Raw genomic sequence first — 18098 nt, 5'->3', positions numbered from 1 at the left:
TTCATTTTTTAGATTGAGAGTGTGTAGGAAGGCACAGACAAGGCTGGTGGCAGTCAGCAAAATGACAGGGAAGGTAGGACTATGGGGGAGATGTACATGAAACCAGATGAAGGAGATCTGATTTCCATGTGGAGCTTCCTGTGTCTGAAACTGGATCCAACGGGACAAGGCAAGAAAGTTCCATTGAGGTTGAGTCCTAACACAGAATGCAGGAGGTGTGAGAGTAAAGAGCCCTAGTCTAGCAGCCATAGTCAGCATCACAGAGAGTTTGAGAGGACTCATATTCAGGGACACTGATTGTGGATGCCAAGCTAGAAATACACCAAATTATAATAATTTATTATATTAGGGTTTTCCAAGACAAAACAGATGTAACACAAGATATACAAATGTATTAAAAATTACAATATTGGCTTAAGATGGTTAGACACAGTGTTAGATGAGGAAGCTTGCAGAGGGTGTCTACACATTGGAGGTTTCAATCCAAGGTTTCAATCCAGGCCTGGAGTTCACCCTAGTATCTCTTGCAAGCCTGCACCAGCAGGCTGAAGGGTCTGTGACAGGAGGCTGAAAGATCTATGATAGAAGGTTGAAGAGTCTATGACAGACAGGTGAAGAGTCTATACTGGAAACCAGGAGACAATATCCAAACCAAAGACAAAGACTGGGACTCCTCCAAAGAATGGAATACATTCATTTTTTTTCTCCTTCTCTTTTATACTGTATGGGTAATGAGCCACCTTAAGGTGGGTCTTCTATACCCTTGGGTGTAGAGTTGTTAAAGGCTTTTAGTTCACCTTCTAAATGACTCAGGTTGACACAATCAATCAATCACTACATTTATCATCATAAAGTTTATAATATTATCTGAGGCATAATATTATTTATTGATTTTTTCACTAAAAATAGAGCATTAGCTTTCTTTATGCAAGAGATTCATGTTATTCCTTTTTGGTAGCCTTGTTGTAGAGAGCTCTTGGGGAGCTTACATCTCTGGGAAATGCAACTTCTAACACTTACATCTAAAATTTTTAAAAATTAAACTTGGTGACATGATATACCGGAAAAACTTCCTACCAGTTCAAAGCATTGTTCCTGTTTAGGGCACATGGCCCATCAAACAAGTGGAACTGGGAACTTCATTTTCTTGGCCTCTGGGCAGCAAACAAACAGGAAGTCTCTTTTCCTAGCAGTTTGACACTAGACAGTTAAGTCTTCATTGTCAGGAACTCTGCCTTCTTACAACAGCAGGTCCAGTAGAATGTGCCTGCCTTGATATTTCACCATCAGATGTGTCCTTCCCAGATGCAGACAAATTTTACACAGTCTTCACTTGTTCTACAATGAGGAACATTTTATTTTGCACTTCTCATGAGAAAGATTGGCCTTGTGTTATCTATTTCCATCTCACCTTAGAGATTTCACACTACTGCCTTTATCAATGGACTTATTATTTTTCCCTATGGGAAACTTTTCATGCAAATAACCCTAATCTTGCCATTAAACTTCTCAAAATGGGGCTCCCTGCTATCTCCTTGGTCTTCTAATGCACTTGATCCTGATAAAGATGAAGGACCATGAAGAAAGAGAATGGCATGTAATCTTTATCCCATTACTTGTCATCTTTATCATGATCATGAAGTGGAACCATATATTTGATGTTCAAAGAAGGCAATTTGATAGTTAGTGGAAAAGTCAGTTTTCTTAATGCAGTAGTCCTTAGAAGTCACTAAGGTCAGGCAAGTGTGTGAAAGCAAATCTTCCATTTTTGTTTGCTAAATCATGGAGACAGGTATACATTATCTTCATTGTCAGGGATTTCTTCCATATGCTGACCTAATGTATGCCTATAAAAAGAAATCTCATATAAAATTTTAAAGGCATGTTCCCCAGGAATGAAATTGACATATAAATGCAAAACAAATTCAGTGGGGTGTGGCTGTGTAAGAGTTGACCCTGCATTCAAGTGTAGCACCAAACCAATCCACAGAACACAGAGTGCAGGAGGTGAGCCATGTGAACAGATTGCTGAGACTAGAGCAAGGCAGAGGTAAGTGTCTGGTCTCGAGATTCCTGGTTTCTCCTTCTTAACTGGAGTACAGGTAGCCCTGAAAATGTTGTTTTCAGTGTTCTCAACAAAACCTGAGACCTTGTACTCTCAGTCCTGTGACACACTCCGCCTACCCATTTTTCTGTGTAAAAATAAAGATGCAGACTGTTCTGGGCTGTCACTGCTTCTCAATCAGAGAGACAGTCCAAGCTTTCTGCCATGGTTTATGTCTGTGTCCCCCAGGCCTCATGAGTTTGCATTGTATATTTGTGATGTGTTCACTGTCTAGTACTTTGACTGATGGTGTCAGTGCTCCACACACATAGGGGTGGAGCCAGGATGTAATGTAATGGCAGGAAAAAGGTGTGTCCTGCTCTTTGCTGGTTTGTGTTTGCTGTTTGCAGGTTCCATGAACTGTGGCTCACCCATGCCCACCTGTTTTGGAGCAACTAAGTGTGGACTGAAACCTCCAAAATCTGTAAGACATAAACCTTTCCTTTGCCAACTTTGGGCTTCTGGTATTTTGTCTCAGGGATGAGTAAAAATTAACTAACACAGAATTTGGTACCGAGAAGCGGGGTCATTTGCTATGACTATACCTGATCATGTTTTTCAAGAGGCTTTGGAAATGGCTTATGGGCAGAGCTTGGAAAGGTTTGAACATGTCTCCTGCATGCATATAGCTGGAACAGCTTAGTCTGTTCTATAGAGCAGATTCTGGTCAGAGCTCCAGAGACCTGAAGTCAGATAGAAAGCCTCATGGTATAGACCAGGCTTGGGTGGTTTCTGCTGGAAAGAAGTACTGCATTGGTTGTTGGACTCCACATGATGTGTGTTATGGCTTGGCAGAAAGTTTGTCTGCATTTTGCTCCTGCCAAGTGACTTTGCCTGAGACTGAGACAAAGGCCAATGAACTGATTAATCTTGAAAAATACATTAAAAAGCAGTCGAACATTGAGGCTGTGGCATGGCTATTGTTTGGGGCTTTCAGCCAGCTTTATGTTTCAAATCAAGAGCAAAGAACCCAGAAGGATAATTTACAATGCTGTGAGTTTGGCTAGAAGTAAAATTCCAGGAAGGCTGTGGATTGTTGACAGAATTGAGATTTTAATTGTTGATGCGAAACAGACAGATAAGAAAGATGGCCCCAGGACATCCCAAGAAGTGGGTCCCCACCCTTTGCAGCCTCATGGAAAAGGTGAAAGAATTTATTCAGAGGAGAAGGCTTCAGAGAACCATGCTCCAGAATGGTGACAGAGGCCACATGAGGTTCCAGAATGGTGACAGAGGCCACATGAGGTTCCAAAACGTTGGCAATGTAGAGAAGCTTTTTCTAACAATCAGGCAAACAGAGCCCTGTGATCCAGGCAACTGACCCCTACAGCCAAGAGAGAGAAAAGCCTGGCTACTGCTGCAGCTGGCAGCAGACCTTGGTGGCATCCCCAAGGTGCTGATTTTAGGTGCAAGGAAAATGCATGAATTCTGAGGGTAATATAGCTTCCACCTTGATTGCAAAGGGCCTGGGAGGCCAAGCAGTGTGCCACTGAGAGGGCAATTTGTAAAGATGTAAAGGTGAAGCCAAAGGTGAATTGGAGACCCCAGAAGTTTGGAAAAGCCAGGAACGTGGATGATCCAAGGAAAGCTGCAAAAAGTAAGCAGAGAAGATTTATGAGAAAAGCTGTAGGAGCTGAAATCCCTGGAAGTGCCTTGGGGGTGGAATCACCCAAGCCTTTTGGAGCTTGTAACCAGGTTGCTTCAGATGCTGAGCATGGAACTCTAGGACTAAATGCTTGCCCTGCTGGATGTTGGACTTGCTTTGTTTCCAATGACTTATATTCCTCTGTTTGTAACTTTTGGAATGGTAATGTTTATCTTGTGCCTTTGCATTTCAGAAATGTTTAATCTTGTTTCATTTGTACAGGGACTTACAGTTAACAGTTTACCATAGATCTTGGAGGAGACTTGAGACTTGGACTATTGAGCAATGTTGAAACTTTTAGGACTTTGGCAACTCTTGGAGGTGGACTAAATGTCTTTTGTATAAAGGCTGTACATGAGTCCTGGGGGCCAGGAGTGGAATGTCATGGTTTATGTCTGTGTCCCCCAGGCCTCATGAGTTTGCATTGCACATTTGTGATTGGTTCACTGTCTAGTACTTTGACTGATGGTGTCAGTGCTCCACACACATAGGGGTGGAGCCAGGATGTGAAGTAATGGCAGGAAGAATGTGTGTCTTGCTCTTTGCTGGTTTCTGTTTGCTGTTTGCAGCCACCATGAACTGTGGCCCCCACCTGTCTTGGAGCCAACTAAGTGTGGACTGAAACATCCAAAAACTGTAAGAAATAAACCGTTTCTTTCCAACTTTGGGCTTCAGGTTTTTTGTCTCAGCAAGGATTAAAAAGTAACTAAGACATCCCCCCTTTTTTTGGTACCTTATATCTAACTCATGAGTTTGAACTTGCAAGGCAGGCCCTTACACCACTGAGCTAAATCCTCAGCCCCAAATCTTACCTTTTATTATGGGTCTACTCTTTTGTTAATCTCCTGTCATGCCTCTCTCTCAGGGCCAATCTGGTTGTGTGGGAGGTAGCAAAATTGATAATTATGCCTACACTTTGGACAATTTTCTTACATTTGTCACCAAATCAAGAAATGTGATATTCTCAGTAATTGCAAAATGTTTAAATTTTGGATGTGTTCCAGGGTTCCAGTAACAAACAATGGTCTTCTTGAACCTGAAGGCTCCCTGTCTATGATGACCACCACAGCACAGATAATAGCATCCCATGCCTGACCTTTTTTTTTTTTTTTTTTTTTGTCTTTTTTCCTTTTTATCAGTACCAGGGATCAAACTCACGACTGCCTGCCTCCAATGCAGGTGGTTATGCCACTGAGCTAAACCTCCAGCCCTCCATGCCTGACCTTTTATCCAGAGTCTTCCTGGATAGCGCAAGGCCATCTTTCACTGTGTTAGTCCTTCTGCGAACAATGAGTGCCAGCAAAGTTCTTTCTGCACATCCCTAGCACGGTCCTGTTATGTGACCTAGCTTAACCGAGACATAGTTGACATTTGATACTCCCATACAGTGAGTTGTGATGGTAAAGAGAGAAGAGACACATAAAAAGAGAGAGTGAAATTCACATACTCTGTAGATATCACATACTTTTACAGACTGTTACATTCCTTGAAAGACCGGATCCCATTTCATGTGTTGGCGACCACAAATTCACAATAGCTCATTTTGCATAGTACCCTAAACGACAAAATGGAGGCTTGGGATTATGTGTACCACCCATTTGAAAGTTTCTATTAACTCTGCAGGGATGAGCGCACCTCTTCCACTTGGTAAGACTACAACTAAAATCACCAAGTCTGAAAAACAATCCAGAGCAAAATCCTTCTTAGACTAAAATCATCTCAGCGCTCTTGATGCATTACTAAATTACTCTTGCCTGATGAGTCCTAGGATTCTGTTTCTTCTACCAATTTTGAATCCTTTTCTAACCCTCTGTTTCATGATAACACCCAATAAACAGTGGCTGTCTTAAAGTTTCACATCACTGGCCCATCCAGAGATATTGACTTTCCAGCCAAGCGTCATATAATACTCAATTTGTGTCTGCTTTTTATTTACTCCTCTCACTATCAGCTGAACTCTGAAAAATGTGGCTCGTGGCCAAGTCTATGATATAATGGGCACTGTGAGTGGTAACTTTTAAGGGACAAGGGCTTTTGATTATGTACATTAAGAAGATTGAACACAAGAGACTTCTCAATGTGATATAACAGGTCCTAATGCAATCACAGAACTTCTTGGAAGTGAGAAGCCAAATCAAGTTTCTTTTGTTTTGTTGTGTTTTTGTCTTTTTGAGACAAGGTCTCACTATGCTGTTCAGGCTGGTCGTGGGTTCACTTTAAAGCCCTGGTTGTTCTCGAACTTGCAAACATACCTGCCTCAGAGTCCAGAGTCCTGGGATTACATGAGTGGCAAATTCACCACCTTGCCTGTTTTGCTAAAGCAAGTTTAACAAACAAAAAGCAGAAGTTCCCAAAGTGGAGCCAGTAATATGTGGCAGAGCCTAGGGCTTCAGCACCCAGAGCCTCCAGGGCTGTTGGGTGGATTCTTCCCCAGAGACTCTGGAAAGAGTTTAGAATTTAGGACCCCTTTTTCTGGCTCAGAGAAACCTCCTCTGTGCTTTGCTGCCAGAGTAGTGAGTTACTGCATTTCTGCTGTTTTCTGTCACCAAATTTGTGGGTACTTTGTCATAATAGTTATTACAAACTATTTCTAATAGAGTTTAAGGAAAACCATGACTAAATGTGTTGTCATTTTTAGTCCCCTCATTTAGCTTTCCAATGCCTCATAGGTATGGATTGGTGAAAGTTGGAAGAAACTTTGCATGAAGTTTTGTACTATATGGTAAGGAGCCTGTTAGCTGAACAACCACTGTTGGTGACCTGTATTTGAAAATGACATCTGAATAGTGAGTGATGTCTTACACAGCACCCACATCCTAAGGTACATGAGAGTCCATAAACCAGAAGTGTGTAGCGTGTGCTAAGCACATTATGCACTTGATGTTTAATTGTCTCATTAATCCCTAGGATCCCCCATCCTATCCCTAGCATTTCAGTTCAAAGATAGATGAACCAATTGTCAGAGAACAAAGGTGGTTTTCCTCAAGACACCTCTTAATTGGTGACTAGTGGCTTGAGATTGAAACCCAAGTGCTTAAATATACTCCTCTTCTGTGGACACACTTATCCTATACTGAACCCATGACTACCAAAAGGACAGAAAGAATATAATGAAAATAATGAGAAATTCATGCCTCCTTAGTGCCATGGGTGATACTGCACTGAACATGAGCTTAGGCCATTTTCTGTTTTTCTCAGAATAATTAGCCTCAATCATTTACAAATTCTAAATGACTTTGGATCAGACTTTTGATTAGGACACAAAATGGAATTTTGTGCTTTTTTCTACATCTTCTCTTTTCCTTTCAACATTTGACTCATTCTGTTGCTCTCAAGCTGTGTCCTGTAATTCTCACTGTCATTCTAATATGGAACTGAAACATGAATAAAAATAACCCTCTACTCCCAAGAGCTGGGAATTTCTCACTGACCCAGATGGTTCATGGTTTAATGAAGCAGTTTCACCCAGCAGACTGTGTAGAGAACCAAATGTCTCCTCATCGCTCTAAATTTATCACAATATTCTGTGTCTCCTGTGAAAACTGACAGCAAACACTAACAATTTGGAAGTGTTGCAGTGAACTGGGAAAAGGCACACACTCAGGCATCAAGTAAATTAGCTGTGACAGTTTTCTGTAGGTCTTGCAAAACATCGCTTGACTTCAGGATCTTTATGATTGTTCAGTAGTTCTGAAGGTCAGAATCCATAATGAGGTGAAATCAGGGAGTCAGGAAGGCTGTGCTTCTTTTGGAGCTGAAGAGTAAAGAAAGCATCTTTCAGATTCCAAGATGCTCCCTCATTCTTCATCTATTGCCTCTTTCTCCCCTCAGTCAAAACCTATCTGTGTTATCAAATTCCTCACTGAGTGTGACTTTCCTCCTCCCCATGGTAGGAATTGTAATGATCATGTGGGGTTTTCTCGGATATTCCATGCTTCTCTCTCAGTCTGATAATCCTTCTTAATCACTTATTCCAGGTTCGTTTTTACATAGAAGGAAACCAGGTACGGTGCAGATATTAAGACATGGATGTCTCTGGGGTGTCATTCATCTATTAACAACTGTTAATACCTCCCCTAATATTATCATTCATTAAACTGGAAAACACTTCACAAGCCAAATGTGGAAAGCAAGAGAACAGAGTGAAATATGATGTTCAGTGTTCTCTGTTCTGTGTGAATTAAGTAAAGGGAGTATTTGTCTCACTTCTTCTAATTTTGATTTCATTGTGTGCACACAAATTTCTCAGAAATTTCGCCAGGCTTCTGAGCTCAAAGCAATAGTTTATTGTTAAATCTCATCTAAGATAAATTTGTTAATGAAACTTTAATATTTCTACAATTTTCTTAATATTTCTACAAATGAATACAGGAGGAGCAAGAGAAATAAAAACAGAGGTGCCCTGTAGCAACACATATTTATCTATTGTCTTATACTGGTCCAAGTACAGTGATTTCTGAGGAAGATGTTTGCTAGCAAGTCTTCTCAGGGTTTTGTGCCTGGAAACAAGAAGGATTTTGATCGGTCTGCAGTATGAACATCTGGCCAGTGACATTGACTTACATAACAGCAAGGTTTCCATTGGCTGAAGGGCATGAATGCTAAAGACACATCTTATTCTACATTTTTTGCTCTTCAACTGTACTGACAGGTCCAAGAAAAACACATATGGGATACTGGAGTTCAAACTGCACTTCAAGTTTTATTAGGATTCAAGTTATTTCACCCTGCACCACTGCACTGGATCAACATGAGATAGAGACCTCTTGCTGAGAACCACTGCATGATGCTTCATTCTGAGCCAGGTTGAAGTGGCCACTCACTGCTGAAGACAACAACCTGGTACATGGTAGGTGCCCAGACCTTCATTGAGGACAGTGATTTTCATTGAAATCATCAGATCAGAACCCTTACTTCTCCTTGGCAGTGAAATGTGGAAAATCACTACAAATGTCATAAATTTGGAGAATGTTGGATTCAGGTAAAGGAAATAGCCCAGCTAGACTCTAAGTATGTAAGAGACCTGGAGATTTGGGTAAGGGCAGAACTGTGAATGAGGCACAAAGTGGAGATTCCCGTGTTATCCTTGTGCATCTGCAGCTCATTTCCTGACTGTGCTGCCCATGACCAGGCCTTAAGGCTGTTATAACATGTGTTTAAATTAATTGAACATAGTTTTGATAAATATTCAATTTTTACTAAATGAGATGACACAACTTCATATTCACAAATACGTTGTTTGGGAATTTAAGTTTTTGCCAGGGAGAAAGTTTGAGGTTAGATGATGACCAATAGACTTTCACTTTCTAAGATTCTACTACATTGTCCTTATAAATATGGACAAGACCTTACATCATCACAAAGAAAAGGAAGAGAGATATTATTCTAAGTACACTGTATATTATTTCCAAATTTGAAAGTTTCTCCAAACTCTTCTATTAAAAAATGTTTTCCAGTAGGAAACCTGTGATTTGTAAAAAAACCTTCAGAGAACTGGTTTGACCTGGGACATCTGGGTACATATGGCTTGTGCAGAGTCACTGAGGTGAGTCACTCCCTGCAGCTGTGCCCAGTCCTCAGTAGCACCAGCTACTTTGCATATCCTTGGGGCACAGCATGAGGACTTCTTAATAGCTGCTCACATCCTGTGCAGGACTCAGTCGCAGTCCAGACACAGCATGGACATGAGGGTCCCCGCTCAGCTCCTGAGGTTTCTGCTGCTCTGGCTCCCAGGTAAGATGCGAAGCACTGGAAAATTACTTGGCTTTCATGGGATTCTTCTTTTAATATAATCTTGTGAATTTGTGTTTGTATTTTCCATGTCAGGTGTGTGATGTGACATCCAGATGACCCAGTCTCCATCCTCCCTCTCTGTGCCACTTGCAGACAGAGTCACCATCCCTTGCAGAGCCAGTCAGAATATTTACATCAGTTTGGCTTGGTATCAGCAGAAACCAGAAAAACCTCCTAAGCTTCTGATCTATTACACAAGCAGATTGCAATCTGGAGTCCCATTGAGGATCAGTGGCAGTGGATTTGGGACAGATTCCACTCTCACGATCAGCAGTGTGGAGACTGAAGACCTTGCTACTTATTACTATCAGCAGTATTATAATTTCCATCTCACAGTGATACAAGCCATGACATAAAACTCCCAGGGAAGCAGAAGTGTGAGGCTGGGCTTCCCCAGCTGCTCCTCCTGGCTCCCCTCCTCTTGACAGCATTTCTCAGATGTAAACAGGCTTTGAAGTTCACAGGGAGGTTTTGGGAGAAGAGACAGGTTGGATCCTCTCTGTCCCAAGTCTCTACCTCCTCAGTCCAGTCAACAGACAACACAGTGCCAGTGATAGTTTGATAAAGGACACAGCTCAGCACAGTTAGGAAGCATGGATTGTGAGACTGCAGCAGCAACTGAGATTCATAGCTCAAAGTAGCATCTCACTTTGCTCTCTCTTTCATTGTCTCTGTCTCTATCCTTTCCTCTTCCCCCTGCTCCTTCCCAACACTCTACTGAAAACTGATTGCAAAGTGTCCATCTGTGATCCATTCCCATTCTGCTGTCTTGCTAATTTTCCAGGAAAGTGTTTGAACATGGATCTTGGTGCTTCAGGATCCCGCGGCACTGGTATTACAGACATTTGCCTTTGCCCATGCCAACACCTACCACCAAGTGGAATCACACTTCAGATTCATTATTTCTGGCTTTTAATGTATGGAAATTAATATTGTCTTTGACTTCAATTATCCAAGTTTGCATAGTTGCACACACTACTTTGCTATTGCTGCAGTACTTTTCTTTCCAGGATAGTTACTATGCATTTGATGTGACCACAATATATAATATTCAGAGGAGATGATTAATTTGACATTAAGAGTCTTCATGGCAAATGAAGAATAACACTATTGTTCCCCTATTCTACCGATCAACTTAGAGAGTTGTTCTCACATGTCTTCAGGCAATGAGGGTCAGATAATAGTTTAATAGAAGGGTAGAAAGATGCTATAATTTTCTACTAATGAGTTTGGAGAGCAGAGGTACTTACATCCTGCATATATCCTCATCTATTGGACTCTTCTGGACAATTCTCACTCCACACTCTGCTTTATATTCGGCCGGTTGTTTATCCTTTTAGCTAGAGCATGGAGGCCAATATGTGGCTGGTAGAAATCACAATAATGACTGTGAAGTTAAGATTTTGAGTGAGCTGTACACGGACCCAGATGTAAGAGGTGCGCTTTCCAAATGGAGTCGCCTGAGCCTGAAATTGCATAAAACAAGTCAGTGCAAATCAAGTTCCCTTGATGATCAGGTTTTAATACAAAAAGCAGCAGGTGTGAGTACAGGCTAATCTGCTTTGTTCTAGCAGCCAGGGTCGTGCATCAGAAAGAACTCAGGAGTCCTCATATTTGGGGACAGTGGTGCCAGAGACACACCAGGACATAGCTCCCTACCTCAGAACCCGATTTGAAAGCCCGAAGAACAATGGTGGCTTTAGATAAAAGAATTGCAAATTTTGACCAAATGTAGCTGGAACCAGGATTTTACTCCTTGTATATTAGCACTGGCTTGACAGGAAACAGAGATGGTCTCCTAGGAAAACAACGAGGAGACTGGTGTCTGGGTTAATAGGATGTCCACGCATGGCTAAGAATAACAGAAGAAGGAGACACTGTTAACTCATGTCAGGGTGATGAACTGAGCAGACTCTGTACTCAGCTAGGATACAAAGCTTGCTGAGATGTCCTCTCCTCATGGCCTCCTCTGCTGTCTTCAAATCCAGACTCCAGAAGATCTGCACCTCGAGCACAGGAGCATGATGGAGGGGGTGCATATGAGGGGAATCTGATAGCTGATATACTGATTTTTTCTTGTCTTAAATTATTCCTGGATACTTGTAGTTACCCAGGTGTCATGTTTAACCTAATCCAGGCTCCTAGAATTGTAAAAAAAATGTAGTTATTTGTTAAAGGCATCATGTCTGACACTACTAGACATACTTTCCTGATGATTAACTTAGAAAAATATTATTAAATATTTATAGAAAAGAGTAGAATACCAAGATTTTTAAACCTAGAATAAAGCGCAATGATTCACTCTTTGTGAATGAAAGACACCTGTATATTGGGGCTGGGGATTTAGCTCAGCGGCATAAGCACCTGCCTTGCAAGCAGGCAGTCGTAAGTTTGATCCCAGGCACCGATAAAAATTTAAAAGTTGAAAAAAAAAAAAAGAGAGAGACCTATATATTTACAAAGTAGTGAATTTGTGAGTGACATATTTATAAGCAAAATGAAATTTTCCTTGTGCAGCTGCCACAAATCCATTGAAACTATACACGGAAAGCAATGCCTTAGGGTCATTACAAAGATTTTAGAATATATTTAATATGTATCTAATACATATTCCTTTTAATAGAAAACAAAACAATGGTTCCATTGTCAGGGTGGCATAGAAAATACAGTACTACTATTTACTTTTCCTCCACTGGAATGATTTGAGATCCAGTGTCTGATTCATGATTCTATCTTTTAAATATTCTATCAAATAGAGAATGAGGTTTCTTTTTGCAAAATTTCAAAATAACCACAAAAGTAATAACACTTTGTACTCCTCAGGACATTTTCAAGCTTGGATATTTATCTACATTATTCTGCCACATGGGTGCCAAGCAGAAACATATTCTTCTCTTAAATTTGGCTGTCTGGTCTAACATGGGGCACCTGAGGACACCAAGCTGGTGCAGAGTCACAAAGATCTGCCAGCTGTACAGTTGTACCAGTGTTGTCCAGGTCTTGCTTATTTCCATGTTCTTATATCAGAGCCCCCTGCCCTTAAGACTTCTTTGCCAGCGGGTCCACCCTGGGCAGGAATCAGTCCAAGTCAGGATAGAGAATAGATGGGAAGGTTCCCGCTCAGCTCCTATCTTCCTCCCACACTGGCTCCAGGTAAAGAGAAAGACAAGTGGAGAATTGTGGAGGTCCATATAGGCAGTGATGTCTGGCTCTTAATGGCAGTATATACTACTATCATTATTCATGTAAATATTTGCTTTTATGCTTTCTTGCCAGGAGTGAAATGTGCCATTGAGATGACCCAGCTCCATCTATTTGTGTCTGCATCTCTAGAAGACAGTCACCATCAGTCACCAGAACAGTTATCCTCATAACTACTAGAGGAAAAGACACTAAATCTCCTTCTCAGTTGCAGCAACAGAGATTTAAAAATTCCTTCTCTCATTCAATGAAAAGAAGAGATTAATATCCTGGATAGTCAGGTCATGGAATTTTGATAGTCGATTCCAGATGCTGACTTGCTTGGGTGATGGGATATTTAATTCATGTCACTGTTTTTATTGGTTTCATTCCATAGCTGGCTGCCTTCAAGTCAGAAAAGAAATAGTGAATGGGCCTACTGAGGGCTGCTACTCATCACTGTGTAAACAGTGATGGGAAAATAGTCAAATAATCAAAGGAAATCATGAAAATCCTATGTGGAATAATGATAGTTTCTGAAAAGAGAGTGAAATTGTGAACAGAAATCAAAAAATTCTGGTTTAAAAAATATCATAAAAGTTTTCCATAATGGTAGTGCTGTTGTGTACTTACCTTCCTGCCAGTGCAAAGTGGTCCTCAGAATGGTCTAGTAAGCCCAGCAGTGTTAGTTAAGACAACTTGATTGGCCTGCAGCTGCCTAAGGGATTCGTAAATCACACTCCTGGGTGCATCTCCAGGGCTCATGGATCTTGGTTCTGGGCAGCACCGACAGTTGCAGCTCCTTCTCTTTAGTGCTGTCTTCTACTCCGTTTTAGCACTGCCATTGTCCAGGCCCTTCTAACCATGTGAGATATTTGAAGTAGATTATAGTTCTAATCCATAATGAAAGCCAAACATGAAACTTCACATTCAAATTGCGGCATAAATCTTCCTTTTCAGGAAAACTGTAATTTTTTGGAGACCTTCTCTGGAGGAGAGAAAACCCTGTCTTCAAAGGCATAAATTGATGAGGCATGAAAGGAAGTTGAGAGCATGTGAGACATAGGATATTTAAGTGGATGATGCAATGATGCACACATTGTCTTTCTTGTGCAGCTAGATGGGGGTGACCTGGGCTCAGCAGAGATTAACATCCTCAGAGGAACAGCCTCTATGGCAGCACACATTTCCACCTGAGTTTTTAACTCAAGTTGTACATTTATTGGATTTATTCACTTTTTTCCAAGGAAAAAGGAAAGAAAAAAAATGTGCCAAACATTTAGAAACAGATAAAGATCAAGTAGATACAGATGTGTGCAGAATTCAAAAAATTGCTATGGGCAAAATAATCGTTTTCTCCAACTGTGTGAGATGTAAAGAATCAAGTTAGGCCAATATATATTTTTATATTTTATTTAGGGAGGCGGATGTTTTGTGAAAATTTTTATTTTTTTTTTTATTTTTTAAAGAGAAAAACAAACAAACAAAAGAAACAAATGTACCCACAACAACATAGAACCCCAAAACAATAGCAATGTAGCATTTAAAAACAAGAAGAGAGGTTAATAGTTTGTTATAAATACATATATAGATATATATGTACACACACAAGATAGCTACAATAATTATACAATTATTTCAAGGAAAGGAAGAGAGAGTGCTCATATTGTTCGATCAATTTTGCATGTCTATTGTCTGGTAATCTGAGCAACTCTTGAAGATTACAAGGTCAGGCCAATATTAATTGCATTGTACTACCACCCTGTGGCCATTTTTTTTACTGTGATCCACTCCAAATCCCTCAAATTACAAACACCGTGATGCTCTCCACAAACACAGAAACTCTCCAGAAACACTAATGACTACAACTAACCCATTCCACCACTCTCCTCCTAATCCATAAATAATATGCTTGGTTCTATTTGATGGTCCTCAGCTGAGTGAGGCAGAAGAGACATAACTACAGCAACCCATGGTATTCCTTGGGTGACTTCGGTCCAGATTAGATGCACACACCGGTCTGCTCCCCACCTGGACACCTGGAGGTTCCTTTCATTCTCTTCATGTGCATACACTGTGGAGTGATCAGATTTTCTTGCTATTGTTATACATTTCGCACAATGTAGAAACCTAACAAAGAGAGATTTCTCTTTAGAGTTTAGAGTTTACACTGCTATTTATGTCTCTGAATATCAGAGAAAATGGACAAAAGCCTCTTTTAACTAAAGAAGAATTTTTCTACACCTTCATTTCTGCATATATGAGGACAACAGATGATGAATAAAAACCGTCAGAGTGATAGAATTTTTAAAGTCTTATTATTAGTTGTCAGAAGAAATACTGTTTTATCAAATACAAGCATCTGAAAGAAATACTTTGAACAATAATCTTCTTAGGAAATGATATAAGGAAAGATATCTAACACCGTTTTTCTTCTGCTCATTAGCACAGAAATCAAGATTACATGTTGAGCAGTGTGTAAAATGTCAAATGCTTTGAAAATAGTCCTGAAAACCTACAGGAACACATACCATAGTGCTCTGTCAGTTTGTGTGAGGTATTTTGGGGTGTCAGGTCTTGTGCGTTTAGATATACCTCAAAGCCCCAGCGGTCATAAGTGAGGCTTTTTAGTGGTGACTGGATCTAGGGTGTGTGATGCTGAGATTAAGGGTGTGTGGTTACTAAATGAGTCTGATGATTGATCTGGCATAGTTCTGGGTGCTGACAGTGGGAAGCATCCTGGGTGTGAGTGCTGTCCGCAGTAAAGATGTGTAGCCTAGAGAGAATGTAACAGAAAGAGAGCGGCTTCTGGTGCTGGATGCTGCTTCATTTCTTTGCTGCCTTCTCTCTCTCTTCTGCAATGCCACCCTCCTTTGGAGCAGTCAACTACGAACTTCTACATCTAGTGAGTCAGAATAAACCTTTCCACCTTGGGTATCAGGTATTTTGTCACAGCAACAAAGAAAGTACCAAAGATGTGTTCACTTTTACTTTTCTAACTCCTGAATGTTTCTGAATCCTCTCAGTATCATGCTTCCAGAGTCTAGTATTTTCAAGGCTGAGGAGCAACATTTGATTAGTTAATATCAGAAGAAAAAAGAAAACCAAACTAAGACACACACACACACACACACACACACACACACACACACACATACACACATTATAGAAAATGCAATGAAAGTGAAGAATAAATAAAATTATATACTGTAAGTATGAAATAGTTCTTCTAGTACTTTTTTTTACAACTTTCTTCTCTAAAGTACAATTATCATCTGTGCTGTTCAATGTTTGAGGTTTATTATCATTTTTACTTTATCATTTCTTCCAAACATGTTTAAGTACATTATTTATCACATTTCGCAGCAGATACCAAGCTTTTATAGGGAATTTTGCATTTAATTGTATTTCTTTTTTGATTTCTTATATAATTAAGGCTATACATAAATTTACCAAGGTTACATAGATTATACAACACTATAACCTTTTGTTTTCCTATTGACTCATTATTCATTTTAAGGATAGGAATGATCTTTGTGAAGTGACTTGATATATTTGCCTATGCTCAAGGGATGAGGAATTCAACAATAAGTACAGGGATAACAAGCAAACAATAATCAGGTTGCTTCTTATTAACTTTTTACTGATGTGATACACTGAGAGACCAGATAAATAATCATCTTCAAATGAAGTCCAAGGCAAGTGTCACTGATAGGCCTGAGACATCACTCTGTTAGATTAAGGTCTTGCAGTTCTTACAGATGGAATTTCCTGTGAACTGTGGGATAAGTGTAGCTGCTCTGCATTTAGAGCATGTAAGAGGATTGGGATCTTCCACTGTGTTTTTGTAATAACCATTGAGAATATGGATTTTGTTTCCTTGTTTATTCCGTACCACTATCACGATGTTTGTCATCTAAAAAATTTTCTGTTTATTTGATAAATGTGAGGAAATTAGAATATATATATATATATATATATATATATATATTCATGATTATACTAATTTACTATTATGAGGTATGTTTAACTGTCCCTTCAAAGCCTCATGTAGTCATGGGATACTGGCCTTTCAAAGGCAGCACTGTCTACCGTTTGTGATTGATTGATTGGTTGATTGATTGATTGATTGATTGATTGTGGAGCACTGAGTTTACCAGTATGAGTGTTGCACCCATCCAGATGTTGGGAGCCAGCACACCGTATCAGGGAGGGAAGGAGGTGTGCTTTTCTTTATTGTCCCTTTCATTCATGTCGCTTGAAGCAGACATGAACTTTTGCTCCTTGGCTATGGCACCCTGCTTTATAGCCAGCTGAGTATGGACTGAAACCAATACTGTAAGCTAAATAAACATTTCTTTCCTTCAGCTAGGACATTGAAAATTTTTCTCAGCAATGAGAGAAAGGGATCTAATATACTTATCATTATACATTTTATATCCAGTGTTTGACACATAGGATTGTTTTTGTTTATTTCTTTCTTCCTAAAATAAGGCATACATTTTCTTTATTTGAGACCCATGTTTTACTTTTTGGGAAACCTTACAGTAGGGAGTTCTTGTGGAGTCTGTATCTCTAGGAAATGCAACTTCTAGCACTTGTATCTAACATTTGAAAGATTTAACCCAGAGACAATAGATCCTGGAAAACTTTTCTACCAGCTCAAAACAATTTTTTGTCTATTAGCACAGGGCTTATCAATACTTGTGAACTGGGAACTTCTTCCTTGCCACGGGGAGCAAGCAAGCAGGAGGCTCCTTCTCTTAGCAGTTCAACTCTAGTAACTTATGTCTTCATTGACAGGAAGTTTGCCTTCTTACAGCAACAGTTTTAATAGCATTTTTCTTGACCTAATATTTCACCATAGGACATTTCTTCCCTACAGCAGACAAATTTGCCTCAATCTTGACCCATTTTATACTGAGTAATATTTTATTTTGCACTTTTTATGAGATAATTGTCCTTAGATTTTTCAATTTCAGTGCACCTTAGATATCACACACCACTGCCTTTATCAATGAATTTACTTATTTTTCCTTCCTTGCAAATCTGTGATGAATGCTCAGCCCTAATCTTGACTTGCAACTTCTCAACATGGGGCTCCCCGCTCATCTTCTGGGGCTGCTAATGCCCTGGATCCTGCTAAGGATGAAGGGAGATGGAGAAAGAGAATGGAGTAGAAATATCCCATTTCTTGTCATCTTTATCCAGATTGTGAATTGGAGGCATATAGTTGATGTTCAAAGAAGACGATTTTATAGTTAGTGGGAAAGTCAGTTTTCCTAATACAGTTGTACTTACAATCACTAAGCCAGGTAATTGTCATGTAGGCAAATCCTCAATTTTTGTTTGCTAAATCAGAAATAGTTGTATATT

This window comes from Cavia porcellus, unplaced genomic scaffold, assembly GCF_034190915.1.
Source record: "Cavia porcellus strain 051 isolate PalLab524CR breed Dunkin Hartley unplaced genomic scaffold, mCavPor4.1 scaffold_18, whole genome shotgun sequence".
Taxonomy (NCBI): Eukaryota; Metazoa; Chordata; class Mammalia; order Rodentia; family Caviidae; genus Cavia; species Cavia porcellus.
This window is presented reverse-complemented; position numbering follows the sequence as displayed.